The following is a 22,087-nucleotide window of genomic DNA, read 5'->3' as shown; positions in this document are numbered from 1 at the left end:
TCTGGAATCTGCATTCTTATTTCCACATTGGTTTGGGTTAGTAGGGGTACAGCTGTTGCCTCCAAGTACAAAATTGTGTTTTCTAGCCCACTTCCAGATTGAAGCACTGTACCACACTTTGATTTCATGTTACCATATCTAGGCTAATGTATCAGTGAGGTACAAGAGAGTGTTTCGCTGTTGGAGGTGCTGTCTTTCGAATTAGGTTTTAAACTGGGGTTCGCTTTATCTTACCAAACAGCTGTAAAAAAATCCGTTGGCACTATTTGAAGAGCAAGAAGTTCCCGAGGTATCCTGGCCAATATTTATCTCTCTATCACCGCCAATAAAACAGATTAACTGTTCATTCATCCTGTTTGTGGTATCCTACTTTGCTTAACATGGGTACTAGGTTGGGATATATAACAAATGTGACTACACATCAGAAGTAATTCATCGGATGTGACATGCTTTGAAATGTCCTGAGGATGTGATAAGCAGCAATAAAGGAAAGTTAACACTTTCTTTAATTCAAGCTATGCAATCGTTCTGAATCTTTCCTGTAACTCTCCAGAACATTAAAACTTTTCAACATTTCCTAATTTGGGTGAGCAATGTTGAACCTTCAAAAACCTTCAGCTCCAGCAATTTATCACTTCAGACAATCTGACCAATCATTGTGAACAAATGCATTGTCTTTTAGCCCTTTAATGATGACAGCACTGTGCAGAATTGTACTCCTAATGGATTTTGAGTCAGTTTTCCACGAAGACCTGGATTTCTCACATCTGCTTTTTTGTTATACTTTGCTTCGAGTAGAAATATTCTCCACTGTGTCTCTAAACACTTTTTCCAAGAAAACAATGCCCCTTTGAACTTCTGTTTAGATCACCCATCAAGTACCAATGCAACCTGCTAACGGGCTCCTGTTAATATGTCTTGCTTTCTAATGGCAGGGTAATTTTGCATGACGTGTGTCATAAGGTGGCAACTAAAGCCTTAAGGCATGTTATTAGTTTGAAAGCTCAGTGACAGAGCAGCACTCCTACAAGATATGCCCGATAGGTAATTTTATATTGCATAAGATGGATACTCCCTGTACAGCCTGTCAAGATGAAAAGTTGTCAATATCCCACCAACAGTTTGTCCTTCGAATATCAAGGATACTCGTTTTATTGAAAAAAAGTAATTCAGTATCCTAACTCACCTAGTAATGTGTAATATTCTATGTTACAGCCTGAAAGTTTCTGAAGCTCTGTGCAAAAATCCTGTAATGCTTCTGTCACTTGTGTTCAATTGAATTAGTTCCCGATACTGCTCACAAAATGCACTGTAATTAAAAATGTACAAAGAGTACTAGCTGGGTGTCAGAGAGTTAGAAGGCAGAAAATCTAATCCTGGAGATAACATGAAGGTGACAAATTGAGCAATTCTTAGGGTCAGATTTTATTCTGGTGGCAGGGGTCCCGGTGGCAGATTGAAAGGTGGAGGTGGTGGGGGGTGATCCCACCTTGGCCCTGTTGCAATTTAACAGCAGGCAGCCAATTAACTGCCGCCATCAAGGAAGCCATCCCTTTGAGGGGCGAACTCCCGCCTCCAGAGCTGCTGCTAATCAGAGGACTGGCAGCACTGCTGTACTGGCAGCGCCACTGGGTGCGGTGGCCACTGCCAGTAATGCGGGAGCCCTTCAGAAGCGATGTCGGAGACCCCACCACATGTGAGTGGAGTCGGGATCACCAGGGCCAGTCAGGAAGGCCCCGGAAATGGGGTGGGGGGTTGTCTTGCGGGGGGGGGGGGCATCCATTGCTGCCAGGGGGGAAACTCCGGGGGCAATAGATTGCCTCCAAAGGATGGACCCTCACCCGAGGCTGCAGGGTCTCACCTGGCGGCGTCTCCACTTGGCAGCAGACCCCTCAGTTCTCCACAAAATTGGAGTGAGGGTGGGAAGAGGCCTTTAAGTGGCCATTAATTGGCTACTTAAGGGCCTCAATTGGCCTGGGACTTGAAGGCCATCCTCGGCCTTCCTTGCCCCAGACAAAATGGCAGGGGGCCCGGGCAAAGTCAGGAACAGTAATTTTTTGCCATTGTGTTTGCCCCCTGCCTCCATTCCTGTCTTCAAGAGCAGTATAAAATCCTGCCCCTAGTCTTGTGCTTTATGACATCACATGAAGCGTTTGACTTGATTGGTGCAATGAGATCCTCTGCTATGCAATTCACCTATCCTCTTAGATTAGAGATACAGCACTGAAACAGGCCCTTCGGCCCACCGAGTCTGTGCCGAACATCAACCACCCATTTATACTAATCCTACACTAATCCCATATTCCTACCAAACATCCCCACCTGTCCCTACATTTCCCTACCACCTACCTATACTAGTGACAATTTATAATGGCCAATTTACCTATCAACCTGCAAGTCTTTTGGCTTGTGGGAGGAAACCGGAGCACCCGGAGAAAACCCACGCAAACACAGGGAGAACTTGCAAACTCCACACAGGCAGTACCCGGAATCGAACCCGGGTCCCTGGAGCTGTGAGGCTGCGGTGCTAACCACTGCGCTACTATGCCGCCCTACTGACATAGAATTCCACAGAATGTTGAAATATTGTGAGCTCTGTAACTGAATCAAGCACTTTTTCTATCAAGCCAGTTAATGACATTACATCGCACTATATAGGGTGGAATTTAATTCCCACTCTGAGGCCAATTGAGGCCCTTAAATGGCTCAGGAAAACCAGGTGACCTTTCTCTGGGCTGGTAGGGGGAGGACCCTCCTGCTGCTTGGGAAAACTCTGGCCCACAGATGGCCCCCGGCGGCAAAGTCCGCTCCTGTGCCAACTCCCTCCCTCCCACCCCCCCAACAACCCAGATCACCCCACTAACCTGCTCTCCGAGTCTCCAGTGCTGCTGATGGTCCCAGTCCTCCTGTAGTACCAGCAGTGGCCACCACTCCTGGTGGTGCTGCTGGGACAGCTGAGCTGCTGGCCCTCTGACTGACCGGCAGCTTTTGGCGGCGGGAGCCCGGTCCTTAAAGGGATGGGAATCCCGGCATCGGGCAGTTAACCTGAGTGCCATTAAATGCAGCTGGGGATGGTTCAAACGGCTGAGGCGCAGTTCCCCTCACCTTTCTGCCCTGGTGTTGGGACACCTGCCAGCTGCATAAAATCCAGTCCATAGAATTTACAGCATTGAAACAGGCCATTCAATGCAACTGGTCCATGCTAGTGATTATGCTCCACCCTACTTAACTCACCCTATCAGCACATTTCTTTCTCCCTCTTGTACTTATCCATCTTCCTCTTAAATACATCTATTCTATTCGCCTCAACTACTCCCTGGGTAAAGAAGTTTTTCCTGAATTCCCTATTGGATTTATCAGTGAGAAGAATAATTATTAATTAGCAAAGCTAATGCTATTTAAGAATAATTTTGAAATGACTGTGTTGTGATGTGGGCATTGCAGAATAATAATGTTAAATGACATATGGGAAGGAGATGTAAGTACAAATGCAGGAGGAGTTAGAGAAAGATAAATCCATCTGCTGTATGCTGCCACTCAGGATCTCCCCATGAATGGAGTGCAGGATTTGGTGAGTTTACTCTATAGAGAATCCTTCACAGTGGCCAATGTATCATGGATTTTAATTTCATCAATAAGACAGACTGAATAATTCACAAGGAAGGAAGTGATTTATGGATAGGCGTACAAATTGTAATGAAAATCATCAGCTGTGGTCAAGAGGTATCTATTTGCCTATTTATTTACAGAGTTTAATGTTGGTACAAAGCATTTTCACTTCACACTTATGCAAAAGCTGTAGTGTCGATCCTGAGTCAAAAACTGAACGGAACCTGGCGGCACAGTGGTGCAGTGGTTAGCATCATAGTGACCCGAGTTTGGTTCTGGGTACTGTCTGTGCGGAGTTTGCAAGTTCTTCCTGTGACCGTGTGGGTTTCTGCCAGGTGTTCCGGTTTCCTCCCATAGCCAAAGACTTGCAGGTTGATAGGTAAATTGGCCGTTGTAAATTGCCCCTAGTGTGGGGATGTGGTAGGGAACATGGGATTAATGTAGGATTAGTATAAATGGGTGGTTGATGATCGGCACAGACTCAGTGGGCCGAAGGGCCTGTTTCAGTGCTGTCTCGCTGTAAAGTGAAGTGAGTGTCCAACTAAGGAAGTCCATGTCACATCAACACTATAATAGTTATAGTACTTGCTACAGATGTCAATCACGATTATGGGCTCATTGTCTAGAATCCAACCTGAGATCATCACATTTATAAAATTCATTCTCTGGAGTTGAACATCACCAGCAAAACAGGCATTGAGAAGGTGGTGGTGAAACACTGCAGCCCACATGGTGAAGATTCTCCCACAGTGCTATTAGGAAGGGAGTTCCAAGATTTTGACCCAGCAACAGTGAAGGAACAGTGATATAGTTCCAAGTCAGGATGTTGTGTGACTTGGAGGGCAACATGGAGGTGATGGTGCTCCCATGCATCTAGAGCCCTTGTCCTTCTAGACAGTGGAGGTTAGGGATTTGGGAGGTACTCTCAAATACAAATACAAATTTATGCCTATTAAATATTAACTGTGAGATCTACTGGGTGTGGTGCACTTAAAATGAGTGGAAAATGTAATAAATTATTTTAACTTTTTTTTTGTTCATTCACAGGATGTGGGTGTCACTGGCTAGGCCAGCATTTATTGCCCATCCCTAATTGCACTTGAGAAGGTGGTGGTGAATCGCCTTCTTCAACCACTGCAGTGTGTGTAGTTTATAGATTTTCATATCAGCTTTTTGATACAACTGAGTTGTTTGCCAGGACATTTCAGAGAGCAGTTAAGAGACAAACACATTACTTTGGGGTCTGGAGTCATATATAGTCTATATTGGGTAAGGACAACAGATTTCCTTCCCTAAAGGACATGACCGAACCAGTTAGGTTGTTAAGACAATCTAGTAGTTTCATGGGCCAGGAGTGGGCTAGGAGGTGGGGGAAGGGCATAATATCTGGTGGGATGGCGGGGGTGCTGTGCCTGTTATCTACACGCCCCCCTCTGCTATTTTACCATCAGCGGGGGAGGTGGCAGGCAGCCTGGCCGCCGTTAGGCCAATTGAGTTCTTAACTTAAGGGCCTTTTTCTGCTGCCGCTGGTGTATTACCAGTGGTGGAGGTGCACCTAGGCACCTGAAGAGGCCGCCTAGTAATACCTGTCAGCCTCCTTGCGGGCCTGAGGTGGGGGAGGCCACTCTGATCAGGCACCCTGTGCCCCACGGAGGGCCCCCCCCACCCCCCAGCAGCAGGGGTCTCCCCCACGGAAACACTCCCCCCCCCACCCCCCCGCATGCTGCAGTCCCACAACCCCGCAACCTTCACAGGAGCCTAGCCGGCTGTCCCCAGTGGGCCCCACCCCACTTACCTTCTCGGAGGCTAGCGTCCATTGTGACTCCTCTCACAGCGTGCAGTCCCAGCAGTGACCACCGCTCCCAGAAATGTTGTTGGGACTGAAGAGCTGCCGGCCCTCTGATTGGATGGCAGCTCTTGGAGGCGGGCCATCCTGCCTCAGGGCGACGGAAGCCCTGACTGCAGCCAATTAAGGGCCTGAGCCATGCAAAAGAACAGTGTGGATTCCAGCCCTGATGAAGGCAGGCTCATCCCTGGCTTCCCAGCTGGTGGGCGAAACCATCGCCTCATCATTAAATTCTGACCATAGTCAGCGGTACTGACAACTGCTTTTTATTCCAGATTTCTGTAATTAACTGAATTTAATTTCCTCAAGTCTCTTGTCTCTGGATCATTAGTTCAGGCCTCTGGATTACTGGCCCAATAGCATAACCACTATGCTTCCACACCCATGTATCAAAAATGCGGATCTAGAGTCATGAGGCAGATACATTAACAGTCTTGTAACTGATCTGTGGTGTGCAGAGACATATCCAGTTCAAACTACAGATAGGAGCATCCAAGCTGCAGATAAATTGGTGTTCGGGGTAGACTGTTTTCAGGAAAGCTAAATAACCGCATTCTGTTCTCAGCTGTGTTATTCACAGAAGAATCACAAAGGGCTGCTAGGAGGAAAAGAAAAGAAAAGACATTAAACCAGAATTACCCTGTAATAATGTGAAATTATGCCCTTAAAGGCAGAATGCAGACAGTTGAATTCTACAAATTACTTTCTTTCCAGCTGTGGGAGATGTAAGAAAGGCATGTTATGTGCAGACATATTTTGGAAACCCAAGTTTGCAGCTGCAACATTCACATCATTCATTATATACTTTGCAAAGTACTTGCGCTTATTCCTGTGAGTGACAGCCATTGATGCTATTGTTAGTACCTATCACCCACGCTCTCTTGTTATCCGATGGGTCCTGCCTTTACAACAACAAAATACTGTGGATGCTGGAAATCAGGAATAAAAGCAGAAAACGATGGAGAAACTCAGCAAGTCTGGCAGCGTCTGTGCAGAGAGTAATGGAGTTACCGTTTCAGGTCGATGACCTTTCATCAGAACTCATGCACTTTGCAAAGTGTAAACTGAATGATGTGAATGCTGCAACTGCAAACTTGGGTTTCCAAAATATGTCTGCAGACAATACAACTTTCTTATATTTATAACAGCTGGAAAGAAAGTAATTTGTAGAACTCAACTATCTCAGTTCTGTTGTAAGGTCATCGACATGAAAATTTTAACTCTGTTTCTCTCTCCATGGGTCCTGCCTTTGTTTTCTACTAATACAACTCAGTGAGCTCTGACACCAATAAAGACAAAAGCATCTATTTCTTGCGAACATCATTGCCTCCTAGTTCCCTTCCAAGTCAACCGCCATTCTTAGGAGGACGTGCATCGCTGTCTCTTTATTGTCACTGGGACAAAATCCTTGAGTTCCCCTCCCTAACAGCACTGTTAGAGCACCACCAACAGTGCAAGGATGGCAGTGGTTCAAGAAGAACATCCATCGCCAGTTTCTCAAGGGTTACTAGGATTATCAAGGATCAGTGCTTGGGCCCTAGCTGTCCACAATATATATCAATGATTTGGATGTGGGGACCAAATATAATATTTCCAAGTTCACGGATGACACAAAACTAGGTGGGAATGTGTGTTGTGAGGAAGATGCACAGTGGCTTCAAGGGGATTTGGACAGACTTAGTAAGTGGGCAGGAGCGTGGCAGATGCAATATAATGTGGAAAAATGTGAGGTTACCCACTTTTGTTGGAGGAATAGATGTTCAGAGTATTACTTAAATAGTAAGAGATTAGAAAGCTGTTTGCACTGGAGTGCTGACTTGGGTTGCGTTAGAGTGCTAAAGTGGAAGTTCTGTGTCTGAGGGTAATTAAGGGTTAATTTTGTCTTAAGTCCAGTCTGGCTTTTATTTAGCAGATTAACTTAACAGTTGATGTTTGGGTTGGAGAAGGTGAGTTTTCGACCAGCTTTAAACAGAGTTTACTCAGGCTCTGTTTGCAGCTGCACCTTGTTAATTAGAGAATTGGCTTAAACCAGTTTTCAGGGGCTAGAGTCAGTCAGTTTAAAAGTGGGCCATCTTACAGCACTGACCTTGTTTGCACTGGCGTGCTGATTTGGGTTGCATTAGAGTGCTGAAGTGGAAGTTTTGTGACTGAGGAAATTCAGTGAGGAGGGAGCGAGGAGCTCCTTTCATTTCCTTAAAAGCAAAATACTGCAGATGCTGGAAATCTGAAATAAAAACAAGAAATGCTGGAAATACTCAGCAGGTCTGGCAGCATCTGTGGAAAGAGAAGCAGAGTTAACGTTTCGGGTCAGTGACCCTTCTTTGGAACTGACAAATATTAGAAATGTCAAAGGTTATAAGCAAGTGAGGCGGGGTTGGGGCAAGAGATAACAAAGGGGAAGGTGTAGCTTGGACAAGGCCACGTAGCTGACCAAAAGGTCATGGAGCAAAGGCAAACAATATGTTACTGGTGTGTTGAAAGACAAAGCATTAGTACAGATAGGGTGTTAATGGACTGAAATTGTACAGCAGCAAGTACAAACATGAAACAAAAAACAGTGGGTAAGCAAACTGAACAAACTAAGATGAAATGAAATAAACATACAAAAAAATTGTAAAAAATGTAAAAAAAAAACTAAAAATAAAAGTAAAATGGGGGGCCCATCATGCTCTGAAATGATTGAACTCAATGTTCAGTCCGGCAGGCTGTAGTGTGCCTAATCGGTAAATGAGATGCTGTTCCTCGAGCTTGCGTTAATGTTCACTGGAACACTGCAGCAAGCCCAGGATAGAGATGTGAGCATGAGAGCAGGGGGGAGTGTTGAAATGGCAAGCAACCAGAAGCTCAGGGTCCTGCTTGCGGACTGAGCAGAGGTGTTCCGTAAAGCGGTCACCTAGTCTGCATTTGGTCTCCCCAGTGTAGGGGAGACCACATTGTGAGCAGCGAATACTGTATACTACATTGACAGAAGTACAAGTAAATCGCTGCTTCACCTGAAAGGAGTGTTTGGGGCTGGGATAGTGAGGAGAGAGGAGGTAAATGGGCAGGTATTACACCTCCTGTGATTGCAGGGGAAGGTGCCATGGGAAGGGGCCGAGGTGTTGGGGGTAATGGAGGAGTGAACCAGGGTGTCGCGGAGGGAACGATCCCTTCGGAAAGCTGACAGGGAAGGGAGGGGAAGATGCGTTTGGTAGTGGCATCACACTGGAGGTGGCGGAAATGGCGGAGGATGATCCTTTGGATATGGAGGCTCATGGGGTGGAAAGTGAGGACAAGGGGAACCCTGTCACGGTTCTGGGAGGGAGGGGAAGGGGTGAGGGTAGAGGTGTGGGAAATGGGCCGGACACGATTGAGGGCCCTGTCAACAACAGTGGGGGGGAATCCTCGGTTGAGGAAAAAGGAGGTCATATCAGAAGCACCGTCATGGAAGGTAGCATCATCAGAGCAGATGCGTCGGAGACAGAGAAACTGGGAGAATGGAATGGAGTCCTTACAGGAGGTAGGGTGTGAAGAAGTGTAGTCAAGGTAGCTGTGGGAGTCGGTAGGCTTATAATGGATATTAGTAGACAACCTATCCCCAGAGATGGAGACAGCTCTGATGATGCTACCTTCCATGACCAGGATGGAAGGCCTCTACTTTAATGCCAGGAGTATTGCAGGTAAAACGGATGAGTTAAGGGCAAGGATTGACACATGGAATTATGATATAGTAGCCATCACGGAGACATGGTTGAGGGAGGGGCAGGATTGGCAACTCAATATCCCGGAATATAGAATCTTCAGGCGAGACAGAGGAGGGGGTAAAAGAGGAGGGAGCATTGCAGTAAGGAGAGATGATATCTTGGAGGGGGCATCAAATGAAACTTTATGTTGATAGTGGGGGATCTTTATGGGTAGGGTTTCGGAATAAAAAAGGGACAGCCACATTGCTAGGTGTTTATTATAGACCCCCAGATTGCCAGTGGGAAATTGAGGAGCAAATATGTGTGCAATTTGCAGAGGTGTGTAAAAATAATAGGGTAATTATATTAGGTGATTTCAACTTTCCCAGCATTAATTGGGATAGTCATCGTGTTATGGGCTTAGATGGAGTGGCGCTCTTAAAATGTATACAGGAGAACTTTTCAGCTCAATATGTAGAGGATGCAACAAGGGAGGGTGCAGTGCTGGACCTAATTCTGGGCAATGAAGCCAGACAGGTGGTTAATGTGTTGGTGGAGGAGCATTTTGGTGATAGCGACCACAACATGGTACAATTTAAGCTTGTTATGGGGAAAGAAATAGACAAGTTGCAAAAAAAGGTTTTGGATTGGGGGAGAGCGAATTTTAGTAAAATAAGGCAGGATCTGGCCAAGGTAGACTGGAAAGGGTTACAGTTGCAGTTACAGTTACAGTTTCAGAGATACAGCACTGAAACAGGCCCTTCGGCCCACCGAGTCTGTGCCGACCATCAACCACCCATTGATACTAATCCTACACTAATTCCATATTCCTACCACATCCCCACCTGTCCCTATATTTCCCGACCACCTACCTATACTAGGAGCAATTTATATTGGCCAATTAACCTATCAACCAGCAAGTCTTTGGCTTGTGGGAGGAAACCGGAGTTACTTGTCGGGAAATCTACAGAAGAGCAGTGGGGGGGGCATTCAAAAAGGAAATGGGGTGGGTACAGACCCAACATGTTCCCTCTAGAGTAATAGGTAGGAGCAACAAGCCCAGAGAACCATGGATGACCAGAAACATTCAGGGTACGATGAGAAGGAAAAGAGAGGCTTTTAGCAAATACTAGGAGAGCAAATCAATGGAAGCATTAGTGGAGTACAAAAACTGTAGGATGGAGCTTAAGAAAGCAATTAGGAGAGCAAAGAGGAGATATGAGAAAGCTCTGGCTGGTAAAAGTAGGGAAAATCCAAAGATATTCTATAAGTATATCAATGGGAAAAGGATAACCAGGGAAAGAGTAGGACCCATTAGGGACCAAGGGGGAAATTTGTGGGTGAAGCCAGGGGACATTGGTAGGGTGTTGAACGAATACTTCACATCTGTCTTCACCCAAGAGAATGAGGATGTAGATATGGAACTTAGAGAGAGACTGTGAGGTTCATGAGCAAATTGTCATCAGGAGTGACAAGGTATTGGAGGTTTTGGAAGGCTTAAAAGTGGACAAATCTCCACGTCCTGATGATTTGTGTCCCAGGATGCTGTGGGAGGCGAGGGTCGAGATTGCAGGGGCTTTGACCCTAATTTTTAATTCCTTTCTGGCCACGGGGGAGGTGCAGAGGACTGGAGAACAGCTAATGTGGTCCCACTATTTAAGAAAGGTTGTAGAGATAAGCCAGGGAACTACAGACCAGTGAGTCTCACGTCAGTGGTAGGGAAACTATTGGAGAAAATTCTGAAGGAGAGAATCTATCTCCACTTGGAGAGGCAAAATTTGATTAGGAATAGTCAGCATGGCTTTGTCAGAGGGAGGTCATGCCTAACAAATTTGATTGAATTTTTTGAGCATGTGACCAGGGTAAGGGTAGGTGGTGGCGTAGTGGTATTACCACTGGACTAGTAACCCAGAGACCCAGGGTATTTCTCTGGGGACATGGGTTTGAATCCCACCACAGCAGAAGGTGGAATTTGAATTTAATTAATAAATCTGGAATTAAAAGCTAGTCGAATGATGGCCATGAAACCATTGTCGATTATTGTAAAAACCCATCTGGTTCACTAATGTCGTTTAGGGAGGGAAATCTGCTATCCTTACCTGGTCTGGCCTACATGTGACTAAAGACCCACAGCAATGTGGTTGACTCTTACATGCCCTCTGAAATGGCCTAGCAAGCCACTCAGTTGTACCTAACCGCTACGACGTCTACAAAAAGGAATGAAACCGGATGGAACTCCCGGCATCGACCTCAGCACCGGAAATGACAATGGCAAACCCAGCCCTGTCGACCCTGCAAAGTCCTCCTTACGAACATCTGGGGGCTTGTGCCAAAGTTGGGAGAGCTGTCCCACAGATTAGTCAAGCAACAGCCTGACATAGTCATACTCACGGAATCATACCTTACAGACAATGTCCCAGACACTGCCATCACCATCCCCGGGTATGTCCTGTCCCACCGGCAAGACAGACCCACCAGAGGTGGCGGGACAGTGGTATACAGTAGGGTGGGAGTTGCCCTGGGAGTCCTCAATATTCACTCTGGACCCCATGAAGTCTCATGGCATCAGGTCAAACATGGGCAAGGTAACCTCCTACTGATTACCACATACCGCCCTCCCTCAGCTGATGATTCAGTACTCCACCATGTTCAACACTTGGAGGAAGCACTGAGGGTGGCAAGGGCCCAAAATGTACTCTGGGTGGGGGACTTCAATGTCCATCACCAAGAGTGGCTCGGTAGCACCACTACTGACCGAGCTGGCCGAGTCCAAAAGGACATAGCTGCTAGACTGGGTCTGCGGCAGGTGGCGGGGGAACCAACACGAGGCAAAAACGTACATGACCTCGTCCTCACCAATCTGCCTGCTGCAGATGCTTCTGTCCATCACTGTATTGGTAGGAGAGATCACCGCACAGTCCTTGTGGAGACGAAGTCCCACCTTAACATTGAGGATACCGTCCATCGTGTTGTGTGGCACTATCACCGTGCTAAATGGGATAGATTTCGAACAGATCTAGCAATGCAAAACTGGGCATCCATGAGGCGCTGTGGGCCATCAGCAGCAGCAGAATTGTACTCAACCACAATCTGTAACCTCATGGCCCGGCATATCCCCCACTCTACCATTATCATCAAGCCAGGAGACCAACCCTGGTTTAATGAAGAGTGCAGGAGGGCATGCCAGGAGCAGCACCAGGCATACCTCAAAATGAGGTGTCAACCTGGTGAAGCTACAACACAGGACTATCTACGTGCCAAACTGTGTAAGCAACATGCGATAGAAAGAGCTAAGCGATCCCATAACCAACGGATCAGATCTAAGCTCTGCAGTCTTGCCACACCCAGTCGTGAATCGTGGTGGACAATTAAACAACTAAGTGGAGGAGGTGGCTCCACAAATATCCCCATCCTCAATGATGGGGGAGCCAGCACATCAGTGCGAAAGATGAGGCAGAAGCATTTGCAACAATCTTCAGACAGAAGTGCCGAGTTGATGATCCATCTCGGCCTCCACATGAAGTCCCCAGATACCAAACTTCAGCCAATTCGATTCACTCTGTGTAATTTCAAGAAACGACTGAAGGCACTGGATACTGCAAAAGCTATGGGCCCTGACAATATTCCGGCAATAGTAATGAAGACCTCTGCTCCAGAACTTGCCGCGCCCCTAGCCAAGCTGTTCCAGTACAGCTACAACACTGGTATCTACCCTGCAATGTGGAAAATTGCCCAGGTATGTCCTGTACACAAAAAGCAGGACAAGTCCAACCCGGCCAATTACCTCCCCATCAGCCTACTCTCAATCATCAGTCAAGTGATGGAAGGTGTCATCAACAGTGCCATCAAGCAGCACTTGCTTAGCAATAACCTGCTCAGTGATGCTCAGTTTGGGTTCCGCCACAGCCACTCAGCTCCTGACCTCATTACAGCTTTGGTTCAAACATGGACAAAAGAGCTGAGCTCAAGAGGTGAGGTGAGAGTGACTGCCCTTGACATCAAGGCAGCATTTGACCAGGTATGGCATCAAGGAGCCCTAGAAAAACTGAGGTCAATGGGAATCAGGGGGAAAACCCTCCGCTGGCTGGAGTCATACCTAGCGCAAAGGAAGATGGTTGTGGTTGTCGGATGTCAATCATCTGCTTTAAGCATACTCAATGACTGAGCTTCCATCACTGCAGGGGTTCCTCAGGGTAGTGTCCTGGGCCCAACCATCATCAATGACCTTCCTTCAATCATAAGGTCAGAAGTTGGGATGTTCGCTGATGATTGCACAATGTTCAGCACCATTCGTGACTCCTCAGATACTGAAGCAGTCCGTGTAGAAATGCAGCAAGACCTGGACAATATCCAGGCTTGGGCTGATAAGTGGCAAGTAACATTCGCGCCTCACAAGTGTCGGGCAATGACCATCTCCAACAAGAGAGAATCTAACCATGTCCCCTTGACATTCAACAGCAGTAACAATCGCTGAATCCCCCACTATCAACATCCTAGGGGCTACCATTGACCAGAAACTGATCTGGTGTAGCCATATAAATACCGTGGCTGCAAGAGCAGGTCAGAGGCTAGGAATCCTGAGGCGAGTAACTCACCTCCTGACTCCCCAAAGCCTGTCCGCCATCTACAAGGCACAAGTCAGGAGTGTGATGGAATACTCTCCACTTGCCTGGATGGGTGCAGCTCCAATAACACTCAAGAAGCTTGACCCCATCCAAGACAAAGCAGCCCGCTTGATTGGCACCCCATCTACAAGCAAGGGCGGCACAGTGGCGCAGTGGTTAGCACTGCAGCCTCACAGCTCCAGCGACCCGGGTTCAATTCTGGGTACTGCCTGTGTGGAGTCTGCAAGTTCTCCCTGTGTCTACGTGGGCTTCCTCCGGGTGCTCCGGTTTCCTCCCACATGCCAAAGACTGGCAGGTTGATAGGTAAATTGGCCATTATAAATTGCCCCTAGTATAGGTAGGTGGTAGGGAAATATAGGGACAGGTGGGGTTGTGGTAGGAATATGGAATTAGTGTAGGATTAGTATAAATGGGTGGTTGATGGTCGGCACTGACTCGGTGGGCCGAAGGGCCTGTTTCGGTGCTGTATCTCTAAACTAAACTAAACATTCACTCCCTCCACCACCGACGCACAGTGGCAGCAGTGTGTACTATCTACTATGTGCGCTGCAGCAATTCACCAAGGCTCCTCAGACAGCACCTTCCAAACCCGCGATCTCTACCAACTAGGAGGACAAGGGCAGCAAATACATGGGAACACCACCACCTGCAAGTTCCCCTCCAACTCACACACCATCCTGACTTGGAACTATATCACCGTTCCTTCACTGTCGCTGGGTCAAAATCCTGGAACTCCCTAACAGCACTATGGGTATACTTACCCCAAATGGACTGCAGCGGTTCAAGAAAGCAGCTCACCACCACCTTCTGAAGGACAATTAGGGATGGGCAATAAATACTGGCCTGGCCAGCGTCGCCCACTTCCCATGAATGAATAAAAAGAAAGTGTACAGATGAGGGTAGTGCAGTTGATGTAGTTTACATGGATTTCAGCAAAGCCTTTGACAAGGTCCCACATGGGAGACTTATCAAGAAAGCAAATGCACATGGGATACAAGGTAACTTGATAAGGTGGATTCAAAATTGGCTTAGCTGTAGGAGACAGAGAGTGATGACAGACGGCTGTTTTAGTGACTGGAAGCCAGTGTCCAGTGGCGTACCACAGGGATCTGTGCTGGGTCCCCTATTGTTTGTTATTTACATAAATGACATAGATGACTATGTGGGGGGTAGGATCAGTAAGTTCGCGGATGACACAAAGATTGGCCCAGTGGTTAACAGTGAGGTGGAGTGTGTTAGGTTACAGGAAGATATAGACAGGATGGTCAAATGGGCAGAAAAGTGGCAGATGGAATTTAACGCTGAAAAGTGTGAGGTAATACACTTTGGAAGGAGTAATGTGACACGGAAGTATTCAATGAATGGCCTGGCACTGGGAAGTTCCGAGGAACAAAGGGACCTTGGCGTGTTTGTCCATAGATCTCTGAAGGCAGAAGGGCAGGTTAATAGGGTGGTGAAAAAGGCATATGGGACACTTGCCTTTATCAATCGAGGCATAGATTACAAAAGCAGGGAGGTTATGTTGGAGTTGTACAGAACTTTGGTAAGGCCACAGCTGGAGTACTGTGTGCAATTCTGGTCGCCACATTATAGGAAGGATGTGATTGCATTGGAGGGGGTACAGAGGCGATTCACCAGGATGTTGCCTGGGATGGAACATTTAAGCTATGAAGTTGGATAGGCTTGAGTTGTTTTCGCTGGAGCAGAGAAGACTGAGGGGTGACCTGATCGAGGTGTACAAGATTATGAGGGGCATGGACAGGGTGGATAGGGAGCAGCTGCTCCCCTTAGTTGAAGGGTCAGTTACTAGGGGTCACTAGTTTAAGGTGAGGGGCAGGAGGTTTAAGGGGGATTTGAGGAAGAACTTTTTTACCCAGAGGGTGGTGACAGTCTGGAATGCACTGCCTGGGAGGGTGGTAGAGGCGGGTTGCCTCACATCCTTTAAAAAGTACCTGGATGAGCACTTGGCACGTCATAACATTCAAGGCTATGGGCCAAGTGCTGGCAAATGGGATTAGGTAGAGAGGTCAGGTGTTTTAATGCATCGGTGCAGACTCGATGGGCCAAAGGGCTTCTTCTGCACTGTATTATTCTGTGATTCTATGATTCTGGAAGTGTAGATGTACAAAGGGACCTAGGTGTCCTCGTCAATAAGTCACTGAATGCTAACATGCAGGTGCAGCAAGCAATCAGGAAGGCTAATGGAATGTTCACTTTTATTGCAAGAGTATTTGAGTACAGGAGTAGTGAAGTCTTGCTTCAATTGTATAGAACCTTGATTAGATTGCACCTGGAGTAATGTGTGCAGTTTTGGTCCCCTTACCTTAGAACTGGTATTATTGCCCTGGTGGGAGTGCAGCAAAGGTTCACCAGACTTGTTCCCGGAATGGCGGGACTGTCCTATGAAGAGAGATTGGGGAAACTGGGCCTGTATTCTCCAGAGTTTCGAAGAATGAGAGGTGATCTACATTGAAACCTACAAAATACTTAAAGGGATAGAGAGGGTAGATGCAGCTAAGATGTTTCCCCTGGTTGGGGAGTCTAGAACCAGGCGACACAATTTCAAAATAAGGGGGAAGCCACTTAGGACCAAGATGAGGAGAAATTTCTTTACTCAGAGGTTGTGAATCTTTGGAATTCTGTACCCCAGAGGGTTGTGGAAGCTCAGTCATTGAGTATGCTTAAAGCAGAGATTGACAGATTTCTAAATACAAATGACGTAAGGGGATATGTGGATAGTGTGGGAAAAAGGCATTGAAGTGGATGATCAGCCATGATCACATTGAATGGCAGGGTAGGCTCAATGGGCTGAATGGCCTACTCCTGCTCCTATGTTCCTATGGGGTACGGTATGGTGTGAGTATCAATACTGATCTTGATCCAGTCCATACCTGCACATTCCAGCAGGAATCAACATTAACCAGAAATTTAACTGTACCAGCCACATAAACACCATGGTTACAAGAGCAGGTCAGAGGCTGGGAATTCTGTGGTGAGTAACTCACTTCCTAACTTCCCAAAGCCTGTCTACCAGGTCAGGATGTATCAGAAAGGGTAAGGAGCGCTCAGGTTGTGACAGGGAAGGTGAGAGACGCTTCAGTTATATTAGAGAGTGTAAAGGGCAGCCAGGCTGTATTAGAGAGGGTATGGGACACTCGGGAGAATGTAAGGAGCGCTGAGGATGTACCAGAGAAGTTACAAGTCAGGAGTGTGATGGAATATTCTCCACTTGCCTGGATGAGTGCAGCTGCAACAACACTCAAGAAGCTTGACACCATCCAGAACAAGGTAGCCCATTTGATTGGCACCTCATCCACCACCAGCGATGCACAGTGGCAGCAGTGTGTACCATCTGCAAGATGCAGTGCCAAGGCTCCTTTGACAGTGCCTTCTAAATCCAGGGGCTGTACCACCTAGAGGAACAAGGGCAGCAGATGCCTGGGAACACCACCACCTGCAAGTTCCTCTCCAAGTCACACACCGTCCTGACTTGGAACTATATCACCATTCCTTTACTGTAACTGGATCAAAATCCTGGAACTCCCTGGGATTTGGAGCACGGTTGTAATGTTCATTTGTTAACCTGGCCTGTCTCTTTAAGGCCACTGCTGTGAAGAATGGTCTAAACAGGACCGGAGGTCAGTTATAGACAGAAACCTCTAGCCATTGCTTGGCTACCCAACTTATTAATATTCATAGCTTCTTCAGGTTATCTGAACATCACAATAGCCAGTAGGAAACAACAGGCAAATTTTGATTTGCCAGTGTTTTCTATGAAATGTGAATTCTGGAGTCTGACAAAAACACTTTAAAGACATTGCTCCTATGTCCCAGCTGAGTTATGATCTTGCATTGAAATGATTTAGCTGGCAGGCTTGTATGTATGAAATATTCCAGCAGTCTAAAGGTTAAAAGGAAACATTTTGAGTTCAAAGATTCACACAGCAAGAATGTTATAGCAGCACGGAGAAAGCACTGCTCTTAAATTGGTTTTAGCACTTAAAAGTGCTTTTTGTAATGAGGATCTATCAATTTTCTTTAACACATTCCCAATAGGTGGCATCAATCTCCACAATACATTGAGCTCCCTGCTATCCTCTCTCTCTCTCTAAAGTGCTACAGCCTTCTTGGTCACTTTGTTCTTGATGTCACCCAAATAATAAAAATGAAGACTGACAGCAGCACTCGAGTAGTTCAGAAAGTGCAGGTCCCTTTCTGCCCTTACGTTTACAGCAACAGTTTTTTCAGTCGAAATATGAGTGGACCACCTGGGGGAAGAATGATAAAAGATTCATTCACAGTTGCTGAATGATCGGTATTTCAGCCCTACTGTGAGTGTCCATATTGGCTGATTTAGTTTCACAGAGACACACTGAGATAGACACCCTGATCTCCCCTCCCGTCACGGCCCAGACAGACTGTGAATACGCCAACAGGCCACCCCCACCCAATAATCCCGAATGGAAGTCTGGTCCATTTTGAGGGCACAGGCCTGTGGATGGAAAGGAAACCCCCCGGGGTAACTGAGTCATCACCAGGTCACCGCCCCACTGGTAGAGCGGAGAAAGATAGGTCTGTTTGGGGGGGTGGTGTGGGCGGGTGGGGGGGTGGGTGGTAGTGGTGGGCAGGGGGGTGGTGGTGAGGTCAATAGTCTGTCCAGAGGGGTGGGAAAAGTGGTTGATTGTCAAGATGGAGATGGGCTTGGAATGGCAGCTTCCCAGGATAGTTTTGCAGAGCCTGAAGGAGTTCTCCTTTGGTTGGACTGCCCCCTGATACTGGGTGGAGCATTCACACATGCCCAGCACTATCTTAACATGGAAAACTGGGCCCTGTGTACATCATAGAATCATAGAAAGATGCAGCACAGAAGGACGCTATTCCGCCTATGTTTCCTGTGCTGTCTCTTTGAAAGAGTTATCTAATCAAAGAAACATAGAGGCTGCAAAGAAATATAGACAGGTTAAGTGAGTGGGCAACAAGGTGGAAGATAGAGAAAAATGTGGGGAAGTGTGAGGTTATTCACTTTGGTGGTAAGAATAGAAAAGCAGAATATTTTTTAAATGGTGAGAAACTTTTCAATGTTGGTTTTCAGAGAGATTTGGTTGTCCTTGTACAAGAAACACCAAAAGTTAGCATGCAGGTACAGCAACCAATTAGAAAGGCAAATTGCATGCTGGCCTTTATTCCATGCGGATTGGAGTATAAGGAAGTCTTTCTACAATTGTATAGGGTTTTGGTGAGACCACACCTGTAGTACTGTGTACAGTTTATTCTCCATATCGAAGAAAGGATATATTTGCATTGGAGGCGGTACAGTGAGGTTCTACTAGATTGATTTATGGGATGAGAGAGTTGTTCTATGATGAGAGATTGAGAAAATTGGGCCTATTATCTCTGCAGTTTAGAAGAATGAGAGGTGATTTCATTGAAACATACAAGATTCTGAAGGGACTAGACAGGGTAGATACTGAGAGATTGTTTCCCCTGTATTACAGCCAGGTGGAAGGGGGTGTGGGTGGTTCCCACTATTCACCTCCCAACTGACCACAGCAAGTGTTTCTATTATTAGGGTTTTAACCCCTTGTGTTTTATTTGTCAAATAAACAGACAGTGACAAGTTTTCTTATAGGTTTAAAGCAGAAGATTAAATATTTATTGAACAATATTCATTCCCAAAATGGTCGCAACCACCCCCATGCAAGCATTCACTCACATACACATGCACACAAGAATAGATAGATATAGAGGAAAAGGGTAAATGGTTTGAACTGAGGTAGGTGTTCAGGGTTCATGATAAACCTGTTGAATCTTCTCGGAGGACAATTACGCTTTTAAAGTTTCAGGCCTGGCTTGTTTGTAGATTTTCTGGTGGTTAAGGCTTCAGTCTGTAGGCATTAGCCCTTTTCAGTTATTTGTTGTGCCAAGTTGAAGCATAGAATTCACAGCAAAGCTCCTTCTTTGGTTTTTGCTGGATCTCTCATATCTCTCGGCTGGACAGGATTTCTGTGATGATGAAAGCTACTTTTTAATGTAAAAAGCACTCACATGTTATCTCTGCTAGGAGATGCAGGGCCCCTTCCCTGTGGTGACCAACAATGGACCAGGATAGGACTACTTCACACCTTCTTTGTTTCAGAAGAACCCATTCAATTCTAGGCTGTCGCTTGATGGGTTCAGGATGGGTGCAATCGACACCTCTTAACTTGGAATGTATCCTTTTGTTTTTTAACAGTTTGATAATTTGAATATACAGGGCCAGGCCATCTCACCTTCAGTGGTGATTTTATAGCACAGTGTCCAATTTTTAAAGGAAAAGTCAATTTTTATAACTCCACAGTTTGGTTCTGTATTTTCATCGCGACACTTCTCATAAGCAAGACAGGTGGCTGTGGAATCTAGGGGGCACAGTCTCAGAATAAGGGGCTGATCATTTAGGACTCAGATGGAGAGGAATCTCTTCATTCAGATCATTGTGAATCTTTGGAATTCTCTACCCTAGAGAGTTCTGGATGCTCCATCAGTGAGTATACTTAAGGCTGACACCAACTGATTTTTGGACTCTAGGAGAATCAAAGGATATGCGCTGCAGGCAGGAAAATGGAGTTTAGGTCAGAGATCAACCAATTTTAAATATTTTGAGTATTGAATGGCCCGAGGGGTCATATGACCTACTCCTGCTCCTATTTCTTATGTTCTTAACCCCAAGACCCTACTCTTTTCCCATAGCTTTGTAAATTATTTTCCTTCAAGTATTTATCCAATTCCCTTTTGAATATTACTATTTATTCTGCTTTCACTGTCCTTTCAGGCAGCACTTTCCAGGTTATAACAACTTTCTCCAGAAAATAAATTTTCCGCATTTCTCCAGCGGATTTCTTGGCAATTGTTTTAAATCCATGTCTTGAGGTTACCGAATCTTCTGTCACTGGGAAGTTTAACTTTATCTACTCTGGCAAAGCCTTTCATGATTTTGAACACTTCTATAAAATCTCTTCTTAACCTTCTTTGCTCTAAGGAGACTAATCCCTGCTTCTCCAGTCTATCCACATAACTGTAGCTTCTCATCTATAGCACATTCTGATATAGAAGAATATTCCACTATTCTTAAGTGCATACCTACATAGAATTACATAGAATGTACAGCTCACAAATAGGCCATTTGGCCCAGAGGTATCATGTTGGTGTTTATGCACCACACGAGCCTCCTCCCACCCTACTTCATCTAACTCTATGAACATACCCTTCCATTCTTTTCTCCCTCACCTGTTTATATAGCCTTCTCTTAAATGAATCTCTACTATCCATCTCAACCACTCCTGTGGCAGCGAGTTCCATATTCTAACCATTCTCTGAACAAAGAAGTTCCTCCTGAATTCGCCATAGGAATTATTAGTGACTATCTGATATTTATGGCCCCCAGTTTTGGTCTCCCATAAAAGTGGAAACATCTCTAAGTTTACCCTATCAAACCGTTTTATAACCTTAACAACCTCTATCAGGTCACCTTGCAATCTTCTGTTTTCTAGAGAAAAGAGCTTAAGCCCAGACTCTTGCCCCAACTCACCTTTCATTTTCATTCTTCTGCTCCTTTACTAATGAACATGTCTTTGACTGTGTAAAGTCGTAACAATGGAAAGAAATTGGGAGGTAGCCTTAAATGTCAGCCTTGGCTTAATGGTGGCACTCTAACCTCAGACTCAGAACTGCATGGGTTCAAGCTGCACTGTAGCATTGATATTCCAGGACACTGCCAGAAGTATTGTCTTTCAGGTGGAACATTAAACCGAGGCCGCATCTGCTCTCTCAGTAGATGTACAAGATCACATGGCATGATTCAAAGATGAGCAGGGGGCTCTCCCTGATGTCCTCGCCAATATTTATTGTCTATGAGACGACAGCACTGACAAAATGGCATTGAGCTATCACAATCTCTTGAAAGATATTTGGTTTTATTCATACGGACCTCAAATTTTGTGCCAAAAGTATTTGAACCACATAAATATAGAAGGAATAGTCGATTTTACAAATCTACTGGGATGACTTGAAGAAATAACTGAACTGATTGCAATGGCATTCCCAGGAAATTTCAGAAGACACCTGTTGAAGATCCAAAAAAGATGCTCAATCAGGAGTTAAAATATCACGGATTTAACAGTAATTCAGCTAAGTTGAAAATTGCTTTTTGATAAAAAGCAAAACGGAACAACTTTGGGTGGTGGTGACTGGGGAGATTCAGTGGTCGTTTGCTCTGCATTGAAAGAGAACCTTGCATAATATTATAACATTTTCTGATGACAATTTGTGTGACAAAATGGGGTATAATCGACATTGATAGCATTTAAAGA

The sequence above is a fragment of the Heterodontus francisci genome, chromosome 15 (assembly GCF_036365525.1).
Source record: "Heterodontus francisci isolate sHetFra1 chromosome 15, sHetFra1.hap1, whole genome shotgun sequence".
NCBI classification, from domain to species: domain Eukaryota; kingdom Metazoa; phylum Chordata; class Chondrichthyes; order Heterodontiformes; family Heterodontidae; genus Heterodontus; species Heterodontus francisci.
This window is presented reverse-complemented; position numbering follows the sequence as displayed.